We start from the raw sequence: 16,032 nt of genomic DNA, 5'->3' as shown, positions 1-16,032 counted from the left end.
CTAGTATTATAGAAGGGAAGGTAACGGATAGGTTAGAGTAAGGAATTGTAAATCGTTGTTAGTTAATTATTCTCTGTTATACTTTCAGAAATAAAGTTGTTAATTTTTACTATAAATAGTTCTTGGCCAGTCAAATTCTTACAGATTACTGCACAAGGGAAATTTTTTCTGTGTTGCTGGTTTTAAATTAAGCAGGAGTGTTTGCCCCATGTCATAACAAAAGCATTACTTAAGTGTCTGGAACATCTAAAGACAATATTCATCTGCATACTCTTGTAGCAAGTAAAGCAACACACTCATTTTGTTTCTAGTTTACACATCAAAATACATCATGTAACAGAAAAAAACTAACTAGAAGTTCATCACATCAAATCATATGCAGGCATATTACAGTGCTTTAATGATCTAGCCTGTTACTGATCCTTGAAGATATGTCCAAAATGTTTTATTTAAATGCATACCTTTTGTATCCATTTGCAGCTCCAAGTGCTAGGTTTTTCACTGAGCTTCAGAATCCAAACTTTAGGACAAAATAGGGGTCTGAGTTTGTACTTACCAGCACAGGGACTGTGAGCTGCTCACTGTCCTTTATGGATTCCTGATGTTGCTGGCCCCTTTGTGAACTTAGGAGGTCTTGTCGTCAGCCTGGAGAGTTTATACTAAATTGATATGGAAAGCGGTAGGTTATGTATGAGTCATGATGGAAGGAGCCATACGAAATAGGAGCAAGAATAGACTGTTATTTCCTCAAAAGAATTCTAACAGATTTGTCAGGAATGACTTCCCCATGCTGAATCAGCCCTATTTTACCAGGCACTTCCCAGTACTCTGCAATTTCATCCTTAATAATAGACTCTAAAATCTTACCAACGACCAAGATCAGACATGTTGGCCTATAATTATCCGCCCCCTTCCTTTCTTAAATGGGGATGTTACATTAGTCATATTCCAGTCCTCTGGGACCTTCCCTGACTTCAGTATTTCCTGAAAGATAACCACCAATACTACTAAAGTCTCAACTTCAGGAGCTAGGGTTGCAGTCCATCCGGTCTGGGTGATTTATCCAGCCTCAAGCCCTCAGCTTCCCCAGCACCTTCTCTATAGTGATGGTCACTACACTCATCTCTGCCCATGATGCTCTTGAAGTTCTGATATGCTATTGGTGGCTTCCACTGTGAAGCCTGAAGCAAAGCACCTATTCAATTCCTCTTCCATTTATTTGTTCCTAATTACTCCTTTTCCAGCTTCGATTTCTAGTAGTCCAATGTCCACACTTAGACTCATAGACTTATACAGCACAGAAACAGGCCCTTTGGTCCAACTCATCTGTGCTAACCAGATACCCTTATCTGATCTGGTCCCATTTGCCAGCATATGGCCCATATACCTCTAAACCCTTCCTATTCATGTACTCATCCAGATGCCTTTTAAATGTTGTAATTGTATTTGCCTCCGCCACTTCCTCTGGCAACTCATTCCATGCATGCACCACCCTGTGTGTGAAAAAGTTGCCCCTTTTAATCTTCCCCTCTTGCCTTAAACCCATGTCTTCTAATTTTGGACTACTCTGGGAAAAAGAACCCTGGCTATTTACCCTATTGATGCCCTTTGTGATTTTGTAAACCTCTATAAGGTCACCCCTCAGCCTCCAACGCTCTAGGGAAAAAAGTCCCAGCCTATTCAGCCTCTCCTTATATCTCAAACCCTCCAATCCTGACAACATCATTATACCTCTTATCTGAACCCTTTCAAGTTTAACAACATCTTCCCTATAGCATGGAGACCATAACTGAACACAGTATTCTAAAAGTGGCCTCACCAAAGTCCTATAAAGCCACAACATGACATCCGAACTCTTATTCTGGATTAGTGGTGCTGGAAGAGCACAGCAGTTCAGGCAGCATCCGAGGATCCTAACTCTTATCCTCAATGCACTGTCTAATGAAGGCAAATGCGTCAAATGCCTTCTTCATCAGCCTCAGTGAGCTGAATGAGAAGCAATTATTTCAGTCATTTTGTAATTGTGTTCTCCTTTTCAAAGAGGGTCATTAGTTTTTATTTCTGAATATTCATCAAAACAGGTAGGATCAATGTTAACTTGACATCCTGTTGAAAGGATAGCCCCTCTGATATTACAGTACTGCCTCACATACGCACTAGTGTATCAACCAATTTGTGTAAAATATAAACAAACATGAGAACCACATGTTGTTCCAAAACTCCCAAACATAGATTATGCTCAATAAAATAGGAATTACTAAATACAATTTCAAATACAAATTCTTAAGCAAAGATTTAAGAAAGAATCGATGGCTGCAGATATCCTAATCATATTCAACCTTGCATCCAGTAAAAACAGCTACCAGACAACAAGAATCTAATAATATGTCAACACAAATTCTTACATGTTAACTTCCCAATGAAAGACAGAAGGTTACTATCTTGTTGTGAGAAAGGTAAGAACAGTTGCATGTCACCAGATAGTCATAAATAGTAATCTGATGTTTTGCTTTCCTTTCTAACTTTGAATTGTATGAAACGGCAATATAGATTAGGAGGCTCTTTGCAGGCCTCATGTTATATTTTAACATATTTATTCAAAACGTCTCAAAGCAAATTATTGAACCATTTGTTACATTACTAGTCTATAGCTTCTTGTGTTATCTGAACAACAATTAATGAATTAGTCTTTTGAGAATGTAGAACTTGAGTATTGCTGAAAATGCCACATTTTGTCAAAATTTTTCTTCTTGTGCTCCTCAACATGATTTGCAAGAAATACTGAAGAAAGGAAAAAACAATACTTATACTGTATGAGAGGAGAATGTTGATTGGTTGACAAGTGGTCTCTGATTGATGTTGGTGTTGCCATGAAGAATACACAAGTTAATGATAATTGATATTTAATTGCCAAGCTTAGTTCAATTATTCAACTAACTAGGTTGGCTTTGGTCAAGATATTGTCATAAGAAATGAACAACAGAATGGCGGTCACCTATCCTGTTGACTTGAAATGGGCTCAGTTTGTGTATAAATACTTTCTCTCTGCAAAAGACAAAACCTTATGTACATGGTTTCCTGTACACTCACTAGATTTTTATTCAAGGTTCTGAGGTAAAGTTCTGGGCATCTTGGTTTGAGTCCCACCACAGTAGATGGTAGAATGCGAATTCAATAAAAATCTGCATCTGAGGGTCCGATGTTAACCACAAAATCATTCTCAATTGTAAAAAAACAATTGGTTCACAAATGCCCTCTGGGGAAGGAAATTGCCATCCTTACTCAGTCTGGCCCTCATGTGATTGGAGACCCACAACAATGCAGTTGACACTCAACCACCCTCTGGGCAATTAGGGATGGACAATGTTGTTGGCTTAGGCAGTGACACCAGTGAATGATTTTTTAAAAACCCCAAATCACCGAAATGTGAACTGGACTAACAACATTAATGTCAGCATAGTTATTCACACAACTGAGACTACTTAGCAAATGTTATACAATGACAGAATCACACTAATGTTAGGCATGAACCATTTTGTGAACTTAGCAAATGTTAGCAGGTTGGGTACAAATAGCCTGTTGCAAACAGCTGAAGAGATGAGCTGATTGATATGATCCATCAATTTTGGGGATGTTTGGCCTGCATCACATTGACACTGAACTACATCTACCTTGTTACTCATTTGTATAATGGGCAGAAAGCCTTTAATTTTTATCTTTTGGACTTTATGGTCATACCAAAAAACCATATTGCTTCAGCTGTATGCAAAAAGCAAGTTACAGACAGCACTCAGCTAGCCCATGCTTGCACTTGATTGTGTGATTGCTTGCCTTAATGTTTAAACAAAGCTTGGGAGTTAACTGCCAGTCTTTATTAACTGGTACATTTTCAATAGCAGTACCTCCAACAGTTCGAGTCCACTTACCACCCTATCATCACTCACCTCTCGTACAGCTTGGATGTTATTTTTTCTTTACTTTGGTGTTTCTTGTGAACTGTCCTGATGAATGCAAGCTGAAAAGTTTTGAACAAGTATATCATTTTTCAGCAGTTAATGAATTCTTATTTATTTTGTCTATTGAAATAAAAGTACTCTGTAAACTAATTAAAACATTGCTACAGTTAAAACATGTAATCCCCACAAGTTCAGTTACATAACCATCTTATGTAAAGGTATTGTGTTCAAATCAAGGGTTGTTATAATACCAGAATATGTTACTCACGGCTTTGAAATTCATTGTCCACAATGTTTTACACACATCTCTGATTCAATGATGCAGAATCTTTTTTATTTAAATGAATGCAATAAAAAGAAAACATCACAATTATTTTCTTAAACTTTGATCTGCATGACAATCTGGGATAATTCCATAATAATAAACCATTCTATTTAAATCATCAACACACAGTCACAGAGTCATACAGCACAGAAACAAGCCCTTCGATCCAACTAGTCCATGCCAAACATAATCCCAAATTTATCTGGCCCCACCTGCCTGCACCTGGCTCATATTCCACCAAACCTTTCCTATTTATGCATCTATCCAAATGACTTTTAAGCATTGTAATTGTACCCACATCAACCACTTTCTTAGGAAGTTCATTTTATACATGCAGTCCCTGTGTAAAATATTTGCCTCTTATGTCTTTTTAAAATCTCTCTTCTCTCATCTTAAAAATGTGCCCCCGGTCTTGAAATCCCCCATCCTAGGTAAAAAACAACTACCATTAACGATATCTACACTTCTCATTATTTTATAAACTTCTATCAGATCGCCTATCAACCTCCTATGCTCCAGTGAGAAAATTCCCAGCCTATCCAGCCTTTCTTTGGAGCTCAAACCTTCCATATCCGGCAACATCCTGGTTAATCTCTTCTGAACTCTCTCCAGCTTGACAATATCCTTCCTATAACTGGGCAACCAAAACTGGACACAGTATTCCAGAAGAGGCCTCACCAATGTCCTGTTCAACCTCAACATGACTTCCCAGCTCCTCTACTCAAAGGACTGAGTAATGAAGGCAAATATAATAAATGTCTTTTTAACCACCCTTTCTATATGTGAAGCAAACTTCAAAGAACTATGTACCTGCACCCTAGGTCCCTCTGTTCTACAACACTACCCTAGGCCCTACCATTAATTGTATGAGCCCTATCCTTCTTTGTTGTACCAAAATGCAATACAGGTACACAATCCCTTATCCAAAACCCTCAGGACCAGCTGGTTTTCAGAGTTCACAAATTTTCGGATTTCAAAATAAGTAACAGTTTAACATTGAAAAGTTTAAAAATCTTACTGAACAGCAAATGCACCTGTGAGTACTACAGGCCCTGAGACAGAATTAATGCCTGCCAATGCTGTGTCATGCCCCCAGCGTGACACGTGGGTCAAGTGGATGTGGGAGTTGGGTTAACTGTTTGCATGCCAAACAACCTTGTTAATAAGAAGAAAACTTCACAAGAAAAAAACTTCAGATTTCGGAGCTTTTTGGATTTCGGGATTTCAGATAAAGGATTGTGTACCTGTACCTTGCATTTATCTGGATTTATCCGGATTGAACACCATCTGCCATTTTTCAGCCCATCAATGTGATCTTTCCTTTCTTATTTGTAATTTCTATGCATATATATTCACTGGATGACTTTTCAGAAATATTTTCCCTAGTTACAGCAGTAATGTATTCCTTAATCAAAAATGCCACATCCCCTCCTTTCTTGCCTCCTTTTCTATCCTTCCTACAGCATCTAAAACCCAGAACATTGAGCTACCAGTCTTGTCATGTGGTAAATCAAAAGCAATCTTAGTTAATATATTTTTATTATTTGCATATGGTTGTCAGAGAGATTTCAATTGCAAATTTTTGTGCTATTCAAGGTGAGGAATGTCAATAGTCAAAAATGATGCATGGTGGGCAACAAGCATCACTGGTAGGTCAAGCTTGGTAGAACTAATCAGACAGCAAAGTTTGCTTCTTCACTTTTACAGATACCTCAGCTCAAATTTAGAATAGAATCCTTACAGTGTAGAAACAGGCCCTTCAGCCCAACAAGTCCACACTGACCCTCTGAAGAGTACTCCATCCAAACCACTGCCCTACCCTATTACTCTACATTTGCCTCTAACGAACACATCCCTGAACACTATGGCAATTTAACATGGCCAATTCACCTAACCTGCACATCATTGGACTGTGGGAGGAAACCAGGGTACCTGGAGGAAATCTATAAACATGGGAAGAATGTGCAAACTCCCCACGGATGGTCACCCGAGGCTGGAATCAAACCTGGGTCCCTGACGCGGTGAAGAAGCAGTGCTAACCATCGAGTCACTGTACTGCCCTATTCAAAAGACTAATAATTACTTCAGCAATGGTGAGCAATTCATGTCCCATACAAATTATGTTTTAACGATGAGGTGACCATCTTACAATAATGCAAAATAAATTCTGTGGTGCGTCTCCATACCCAATTTTAATGTTGAATATAGAAACCGGGTTTTGCAGTTCATTGTATGTGCTCTGTCATTCAATGTGATCATGAGGGAAAGTGAGGACTGCAGATGTTGGAGATCAGAGCTGAAAATGTGTTGCTGGAAAAGTGCAGCAGGTATCCAAGGAACAGGAGAATCGACGTTTCAGGCATCAGCCCTTCTTCAGGAATCATGAGGGAATCCAAGTTCAGATATTGATGTTAGCCCCATATCTCTTAATGTATTTGGTTAACAAAGTGTATCAGTTACAGATTGAAAACTAATGATTGATCTGCATCAACTGCAATTCTCAGAAATGAATTTTTAAACTCCTACCAGTCTTTGCATATAGAAATCTTTCGGAATTTCACAAATGAAAGACTTGGCTCTAATGTTTTGACCATACCCTCACCCTAGACAACCCAACTGGTGGAAATCACACCTCTAAATCTATCTTATCTGTTCCCCTTCATAACTTGAAAACTTTGATAAATCATCCCTTAACCTTCTCATTTCCAGGAAATATAGAGGAAATTCATAGGAAACTTGCCCTAGTTGTTTAACTTGTCCTCAGAACTTAACCCTTCAGATCTAGCTATCATTTAAGTAATTCTATGTTGCCTCCAACTCAGCACTGCCCTCTTGCACTGTCCTATTTGTCCATCTTCCTTCCCAACTATCTGCTCTACCATCCACTCTTACCTATCACACTTGGCCCCCCCCCACCTTCACCCACCTATCGCATCCCAACCCTCTCCCATTTATCTACCAGCCCCCTTGGGCTCCCCCACATTCCTGATGAAGAGCTTACACTCAAAATGTTGAGTCTCCTGCTCCTCGGATGCTGCCTCTAAGGCTGGGCTTTTCCAATGCCACATTTTTTGATTATGTTGCCTTCCCACCAAGGCCAAATATCTTTCCTAAGATCCAAGCTATTCACAGTACTGCAAGAATCAATTTGCAGAGTTGAAGTATGACATTCACTCCTTGTATTCTGTTTCTCCTGATAAAAAGGTACACATTACATCATTCTTCTTGATTACTTTCTGTACTTACTCAGGAAAAAATAAATGATCTGTGTACCTAGACTCCCAAACCTTTTTGGTGCTTCCCTGTTTCCAGCATTTTAGACAGTTAACATATATACTGTTCTTTACTTTTAAGTCCTTAAGTGGATGACTTCAAATTTGCTTAATTGAAATTTATTTTCCACCATTTTGCTTATTCACCTAATCTAGTAATAGCCTTTTAATCTGCACTTTGATCAACACTGCCTACAGTATCATCTATCGTTGTCTCATTGGCAAATGTAGCCATTTAGCTCTTTGCTGCCTTCTAAGTTGTTGATCAATAGTTATGGCCACAGCACTGATCCCATAGGCACATCATGCCAATAGGATAGAATATCTGTCTATTATCAGCACTGTCTGGCATCTAACTCGCCAGTTTTCTAACCAGGCTATTAATTTGTGTTTAATTCTATCAGCATCAACTTTACATAACAGTCTAATGAAGGACTTATCACCCTTGAGGACATTCAAATAAATAGTATCCATCAACATTCCCCAGTTAAATATTGCAGTCATGCCCTGGGAACTTTTATTTTGATTTAAAAATACAATCATTTCATAGGCTGGAGATAAATCTCAGAGAACTAATTTAAAAGTCCTTGATGATATCAAGCTTTTTGTGGTTGGATGGATCCAAAGTCATAAAATAAAATCAGATTAATTTCACAATGATACATTGATCATAGTGGCAAGTTTGTTAGTAATTAGTTGATGAGGCAGCAGAGGAAATAAATTAAGAAGCTAATACATTAGAAGTAGAAGCAGGATATGTGATTCAGCCTTTTCAGTCTGCTTCACCATTCAACAAACTCATGGCTGATCTTCATCAACTCCAACTCCACCTTCCATACTCTTCTAAATTCTTTGAGTATCCAAAACAAAAATCTGTCAATCTGTCTGGTTTATACTCAATGATGGAGAATCCACAGCACTATAGGAAAGATAATTCCAATCCTTTGAAGAAAGTTTCCTCTATGTCAGTCCTAAATTGTGAAGTCCTTATTTTGAGACTGTGACTCCCTAGTTTTAGATTCTACTGTCCAGAGGGACATTTACCCAACCTGCCATGCCCTTTTATAATGTTCATTTAAACTCAAGGGATTAAACACCTTGAATACTCACTATTTCAGTTCTAGTAAAATCTCAATCTTGGATTCATTATTTTCTTAAAGTTTACTTGAAAGAACCAAAAGTTTCTCAAACAAAAGATATTGCATTAGCTGGTTATTTGAGATATAACTCTGACCTGAAGTTGAGAACATCCTTAACTGAAAGGAACAGTGACTGTAAATTTTCTGCAGTTGGATGTAAGAAATATTCTCAAAACAATGTAATAAACAGATTAAATGCTTGTATAGAGAATAAATCACTGCTTGTGACAGGATATGCTGTTTACATTAACCTGAGAAGCATATTTGTGTGTTGCTAAATGTGAGGGCAAGAAAATCATAGAAACATAAAATCTTACAGCACAAAATGAAACCTTTTGATCATTCATGCCAATGCTGGCTTTATGAAAGTACAATCATGCTGCCTTTTGAATGTTTGCTTTTTTGCCACAATACTGGGGATTTTGCATTCCCAAGTACTCTTTCAACTCCTGTTTAAATTATTTATGGAAATCACTTCCTCTACTGTTTCAAATTGAGGATCTAAACCATTACAACTCTAAGAATCACAGAATCCCTACAGATAGTCGCCATTCAGTCCATCAAGTCTGCACCAACCCTCTGAAGAGCGCCCATCCTTTCACACCTGGGGTGAACACACAAACTCCACGTAGTCAGTCATCCAAGGCTGGAATTGAACCTAGGTCCGTGGCACTTTGAGGCAGCAGTACTAACCACAGAGCCACCATAGTGAAAATATTCCTTTATATCTCACTTCTAGATCTTTTCTCGAATTATATTGAACCTATCACCTCTAGCCACTGGTCTATTTGACTGAAGGGAATACCTTTTCTCCAATTGACTATACATGCTTGGAAACTTCCATTAGCTCACATTTGGATCTCCTCTGCTCCAAGGAGAACCTGACCTCTCATTGCTTAAGTCTCACATTGTTAATATGTTTGCAAATGCCCACACTACCTTTCTAATGTCCTTCCATCTTTCTGGAAATGTGATCTCCAGAATATTCCCCAATACTGCAATTGAGACATAATTGGTGATTTATAATGTTCTAGCTTAACTTTCTTGCCTTTAGATTCTATTTCTCTACTCATAAAGTTAAACAACCACCTTATTAATGCCCTCATATATATGGACACCAATCTGATCATTGACACTTCTCAAAATCATACCCTTCATACCAGTGCATCTTTCAAAGTTACACCCCCGAAATGCATCATTTCACATTTTACACACTGAACTTCACCTGCCATGCTTCTGCTCATTTCCCACAACCTATGATCTCTTGCACAGCAATCAGAACAGGTGAATTTTAGCTTTATATGTTCACAAAATGTTTTATTCAAGTTTAAATTGATTCAAGTGTTCAATTCAATGTTGCCTTCCATTCTTTTCACATAACCTTTTTTCTCCCATATTAACTTTTACAATTCTGATAATAAATCTGAATTATGTTGTGATCACTTTTAATTAGATGAGCTCCAATTATAAATCCTAAGCTAATGACTTGGATGAGGAAACGCAAAGTACTGTAGCCAAGTTTGCAGTTGACACAAAAATAGGTGGGAAGGCAAATGGTGAGAATGACAGAAAGAATCTGGAGAGGGATATGAACAGGTTAAGGCAAAAACTTGGCAGATAAAATATAATACGGGAAAATGTGAGGTTAAGCACTTTGGGAGGAAGCGTTGAGGAGCAGAATATTAGTTTACTCAAGAAAGACTGTAGAAAGCTGCAGCACAGAGGGATTTGAGATTCCTTCCACATATATAACAAAATGCTAACACCGACGTTTAGCAGGTAGTAGAGAAGGCAAATGGACTATTGGTCTTTATTTCCAAGGGAGTATAGTTTCAAAATAGGAAGGTCTTGCTAAACCTACACAAGACATTAGTCAGCCTAGTCAGAATACCATGAGCAGTTTTATCAAAATGAAGACACACTGAGTTTGGATACACCCCAGAGAAGGGGTCATCAGTTTGGATCCTGGCTAGGGGAGGATTGTTTTATGAGGAGAGGTTGAATAATTTGAACTTTAACTCAATGGAATTTAGATGAATGAGAAGTGACCTTATTGAAACTGGAATTTAATCAAACTGTGGAATTGTTTTTATTTAACCACAGAGAACTGTAGATGCTTGGTCAGTAGTTATGTTCAAGGCTGAGACAGACTTTTAATTAGTAAGGGAATCAAGGAAGTAGATCAGCTTTGATCCCATTTAATGGCAGAGCAGACTCAATGGGCTGAAAGGCTTGCTGCACCTGTGTCTTATGGCCTTACGGTAACATATTCCACTTACTCAACTTCATTCCCTCGGGTAAGTAAGGACTGCAGATGCTGGAGATCAGAGTCAAAGAGTCAAACCAGAACTGTTTGGCATGGAGTCTCATGATCAGAGATCTGAAATTGTTCATCCAAATGCTTAGCATGATGCTTTTCCTTCCGCAAATTTTATGATAGCATTTTAAATTGTCCCATATCACTACTCCTGTTATTATAATATCACTCTGTCCACTCTTGTTGTTCCGCTCTTCATACTTACCTTCTCTACCCTCGCTCTCCCTGCTCTTATTCTCACCACTCTCACTATCTGTCTGTCCACACTCATTCTCGCCACTCTCTGTCCACACTCACTCGCACAGTCTCTCTGTCCACACTCACTCTCACCACTCTCATGGTCTCTCTGTCCACACTCACTCTCATGGTCTCTCTGTCCACATTCACTCTCACAGTCTCTCTGTCCACACTCACTCCCATTGTCCCTCTGTCCACACTCACTCGCTCAGTCTCTGTGTCCACACTCACTCTCACGGTCTCTCTGTCCACACTCACTCACACTCACACTGCAAGTGCTTAACCTCACACTTTCCCGTATTATAGTTTATCTGCCAAGTTTTTGCCTTAACCTGTTCATATCCCTCTTCAGATTCTTTCTGTCATTCTCACCATTTGCCTTGCCACTATTTTTGGGTCAACAGCAAACTTGGCTACAGTACTTTACACATCCAAGTCATTAGCTTAGGATTTATAATTGGAGCTCATCTAATTAATAGTGATCACAACATAATTCAGATTTATTATCAGAAATGGGAGATAAAAAGATTATGTGAAAAGAATGGAAGGCAACATTGAATTGAACACTTGAATCAATTTAAACTTGAATAAAACATTTTGTGAACATATAAAGCTAAAATTCACCCGTTCTGATTGCTGTGCAAGAGATCATAGAATCTCAAATCCTTCTCACTGCCTCTCCGTCCACGCTCACTCTCACTGTCTCTCCGTCCACGCTCACTCTCACTGCCTCTCCGTCCACGCTCACTCTCTCTGTCTCTCCGTCCACGCTCACTCTCACTGCCTCTCCGTCCACGCTCACTCTCTCTGTCTCTCCGTCCACGCTCACTCTCACTGCCTCTCCGTCCACGCTCACTCTCACTGTCTCTCTGTCCACGCTCACTCTCACTGTCTCTCCGTCCACGCTCACTCTCACTGTCTCTCTGTCCACACTCACTCTCACTGCCTCTCCGTCCACGCTCACTCTCACTGCCTCTCCGTCCACGCTCACTCTCACTGTCTCTCCGTCCACGCTCACTCTCACTGCCTCTCCGTCCACGCTCACTCTCTCTGTCTCTCCGTCCACGCTCACTCTCACTGCCTCTCTGTCCACGCTCACTCTCACTGCCTCTCCGTCCACGCTCACTCTCACTGTCTCTCCGTCCACGCTCACTCTCACTGCCTCTCCGTCCACGCTCACTCTCTCTGTCTCTCCGTCCACGCTCACTCTCTCTGTCTCTCCGTCCACGCTCACTCTCACTGCCTCTCCGTCCACGCTCACTCTCACTGCCTCTCCGTCCACGCTCACTCTCTCTGTCTCTCCGTCCACGCTCACTCTCACTGCCTCTCCGTCCACGCTCACTCTCTCTGTCTCTCCGTCCACGCTCACTCTCACTGCCTCTCTGTCCACGCTCACTCTCACTGCCTCTCCGTCCACGCTCACTCTCTCTGTCTCTCCGTCCACGCTCACTCTCTCTGTCTCTCCGTCCACGCTCACTCTCACTGCCTCTCCGTCCACGCTCACTCTCACTGCCTCTCCGTCCACGCTCACTCTCACTGCCTCTCCGTCCACGCTCACTCTCTCTGTCTCTCCGTCCACGCTCACTCTCTCTGTCTCTCCGTCCACGCTCACTCTCACTGCCTCTCCGTCCACGCTCACTCTCTCTGTCTCTCCGTCCACGCTCACTCTCTCTGTCTCTCCGTCCACGCTCACTCTCACTGCCTCTCCGTCCACGCTCACTCTCTCTGTCTCTCCGTCCACGCTCACTCTCACTGCCTCTCCGTCCACGCTCACTCTCTCTGTCTCTCCGTCCACGCTCACTCTCTCTGTCTCTCCGTCCACGCTCACTCTCACTGTCTCTCTGTCCACGCTCACTCTCACTGCCTCTCCGTCCACGCTCACTCTCTCTGTCTCTCCGTCCACGCTCACTCTCTCTGCCTCTCCGTCCACGCTCACTCTCTCTGCCTCTCCGTCCACGCTCACTCTCTCTGTCTCTCCGTCCACGCTCACTCTCACTGTCTCTCCGTCCACGCTCACTCTCACTGCCTCTCCGTCCACGCTCACTCTCACTGTCTCTCCGTCCACGCTCACTCTCACTGCCTCTCCGTCCACGCTCACTCTCACTGCCTCTCCGTCCACGCTCACTCTCACTGCCTCTCCGTCCACGCTCACTCTCTCTGTCTCTCCGTCCACGCTCACTCTCACTGCCTCTCCGTCCACGCTCACTCTCACTGCCTCTCCGTCCACGCTCACTCTCTCTGTCTCTCCGTCCACGCTCACTCTCACTGCCTCTCCGTCCACGCTCACTCTCTCTGTCTCTCCGTCCACGCTCACTCTCTCTGCCTCTCCGTCCACGCTCACTCTCTCTGCCTCTCCGTCCACGCTCACTCTCTCTGTCTCTCCGTCCACGCTCACTCTCACTGTCTCTCTGTCCACGCTCACTCTCTCTGTCTCTCCGTCCACGCTCACTCTCACTGTCTCTCCGTCCACGGTCACTCTCACTGTCTCTCCGTCCACGCTCACTCTCTCTGTCTCTCCGTCCACGCTCACTCTCACTGTCTCTCCGTCCACGCTCACTCTCACTGCCTCTCCGTCCACGCTCGCTCTCACTGTCTCTCCGTCCACGCTCACTCTCACTGTCTCTCCGTCCACGGTCACTCTCTCTGTCTCTCCGTCCACGGTCACTCTCACTGTCTCTCCGTCCACGCTCACTCTCTCTGTCTCTCCGTCCACGCTCACTCTCACTGTCTCTCCGTCCACGCTCACTCTCACTGCCTCTCCGTCCACGCTCACTCTCACTGTCTCTCTGTCCACGCTCACTCCCACAGTCTCTCTGTCCACACTCACTCTCACTGCCTCTCCGTCCACGCTCACTCTCACTGTCTCTCTGTCCACACTCACTCTCACTGTCTCTCTGTCCACGCTCACTCCCACAGTCTCTCTGTCCACACTCACTCCCACTGTCTCTCTGTCCACACTCACTCTCACTGCCTCTCCGTCCACGCTCACTCTCACTGTCTCTCTGTCCACATTCATTCCATACTCACTCCCTCCAATCTCACTGTCTCTGTCCATTCTCACTGACTCACTCCATCTCCCTCTTTCTATTATCACCATTTCCACATTCACCCTCTCACATCTCATTTTCTGCACATTCACTGTCTCTCTTCACTCTCTCTACTTTCGCCCTCTCCATTTTCACTTGCTCCCTGCTCTCTTTTCGTCGTATCGCCGATGCTGTCCGCCCTCACTGTCGCTCTCCAATCCTGATGAAGGGTTTATACCAAAATGTCGATTCTCCTGCTCCTTGAATGCTGCCTGACCTGCTGTGCTTTTCCAGCACCACACTCTCGACTCCAATCTCCAATCTCACTCTCTCCACACTTACTGTCTCACTACGCTCTGTGGGGTTATCCTTGCCATCCTTCTTGAAAAATGGTGCCACATTAGCTGTTCTCCAATCCTCTGGCACTTATTCTGTGGCCAGAGAGGATTTGTACATTAATGTCAGGGCCCATTTAATCTCCTCCCTTACATCCCACCTTGGACCTGCTGAACATGTGATTCCCTGAGAAATATGCCCCGCAGCACAATTGAATTAGTAGTGAATGGACAAGTGGAAGGCTGCAAAATAAAATTCATCCTGAGCCATGATGGACAGCACTATGAAGCACTATTATTTTAGTAGGTTTTAAATGCAAATGAGAAAATTCTGCTCTCACTGTTTCTCTCTGCTCCCACTGACACTCTTCACTGTCAAGGACACCCTCCACTCTCAGAGTCTGTCTCTACTCTCACTGGCCCTCACCACTCTCACTGACATTTGCTCCATCCATTGTATGTTTCCACTCTATCTGGCACTCTCCACTCCCGCTGACACTTCAATCTTCAGGCTCACTGACACACTCTACTCTCACTGACCCCCTCCATGCTCACCATTCTCGTGACTCTCAATAGCACCCTCTATTGCCAATGCCACTCTCTCCATTCACTATCACTCCACTCCTCCTGTCCCTTTCATCCTACTGTCTTTCGCCAGTCTCACTGTCGCACTTCACACTCACTGAGACTCTGTACCCACGCTGACATATTCCATTCTCATTAGGCAAAAGTGAGGACTGCAGATGCTGGAAACCGGAGTTTAGATCAGAGTGGTGCTGGAAAAGCACAGCAGGTCAGGCAGCATCCGAGGAGCAGGAAAATCGATGTTTCGGGCAAAAGCCCTTCATCAGGAATAAAGGCAGGAAACCTCTAGGGTGGAGAAATAAATGGGGGGGTTGGGGCTGGGGAGAAGGTAGCAAAGAGTACAATAGGTGAATGAGGGTGGGGATGGAGGTGATAGGTCAGAGAGGAGGGTGGGGGAAGGAAGCAAAGAGTACAATAGGTGAATGAGGGTGGGGATGGAGGTGATAGGTCAGAGAGGAGGGTAGGGAAGGTAGCAAAGAGTACAATAGGTGAATGGGGGTGGGTATGGAGGTGATAGGTCAGAGAGGAGGGTGGTGGAAGGAAGCAAAGAGTACAATAGGTGTGTCTGCCTCCACTCTCATTTTCTCCCTTCACTCTCCCTGTATCTCCATGCACTCTCTTGACTCACACTAAAACGGCATCCAGTTCTTTCATTATTATTTAGTGCCTTTGCATTGTTTCACTTCAGTCTTGCATTACAGACTGTCACTGACACTCTGCTAAAAGCTTTTCCAGTGTTATTTAGCTTATCAGGCTCACTCACTCCCCTCTTTCTGACTTACACAGACTCCCTCAGGCATGTTCAGTCTGCACTTTAAAGATTAATGTTTAATATCTTTT

This window comes from Chiloscyllium punctatum, chromosome 15 (genome assembly GCF_047496795.1).
Source record: "Chiloscyllium punctatum isolate Juve2018m chromosome 15, sChiPun1.3, whole genome shotgun sequence".
Taxonomy (NCBI): Eukaryota; Metazoa; Chordata; class Chondrichthyes; order Orectolobiformes; family Hemiscylliidae; genus Chiloscyllium; species Chiloscyllium punctatum.
Note: the sequence above shows the minus strand (reverse complement) of the source record.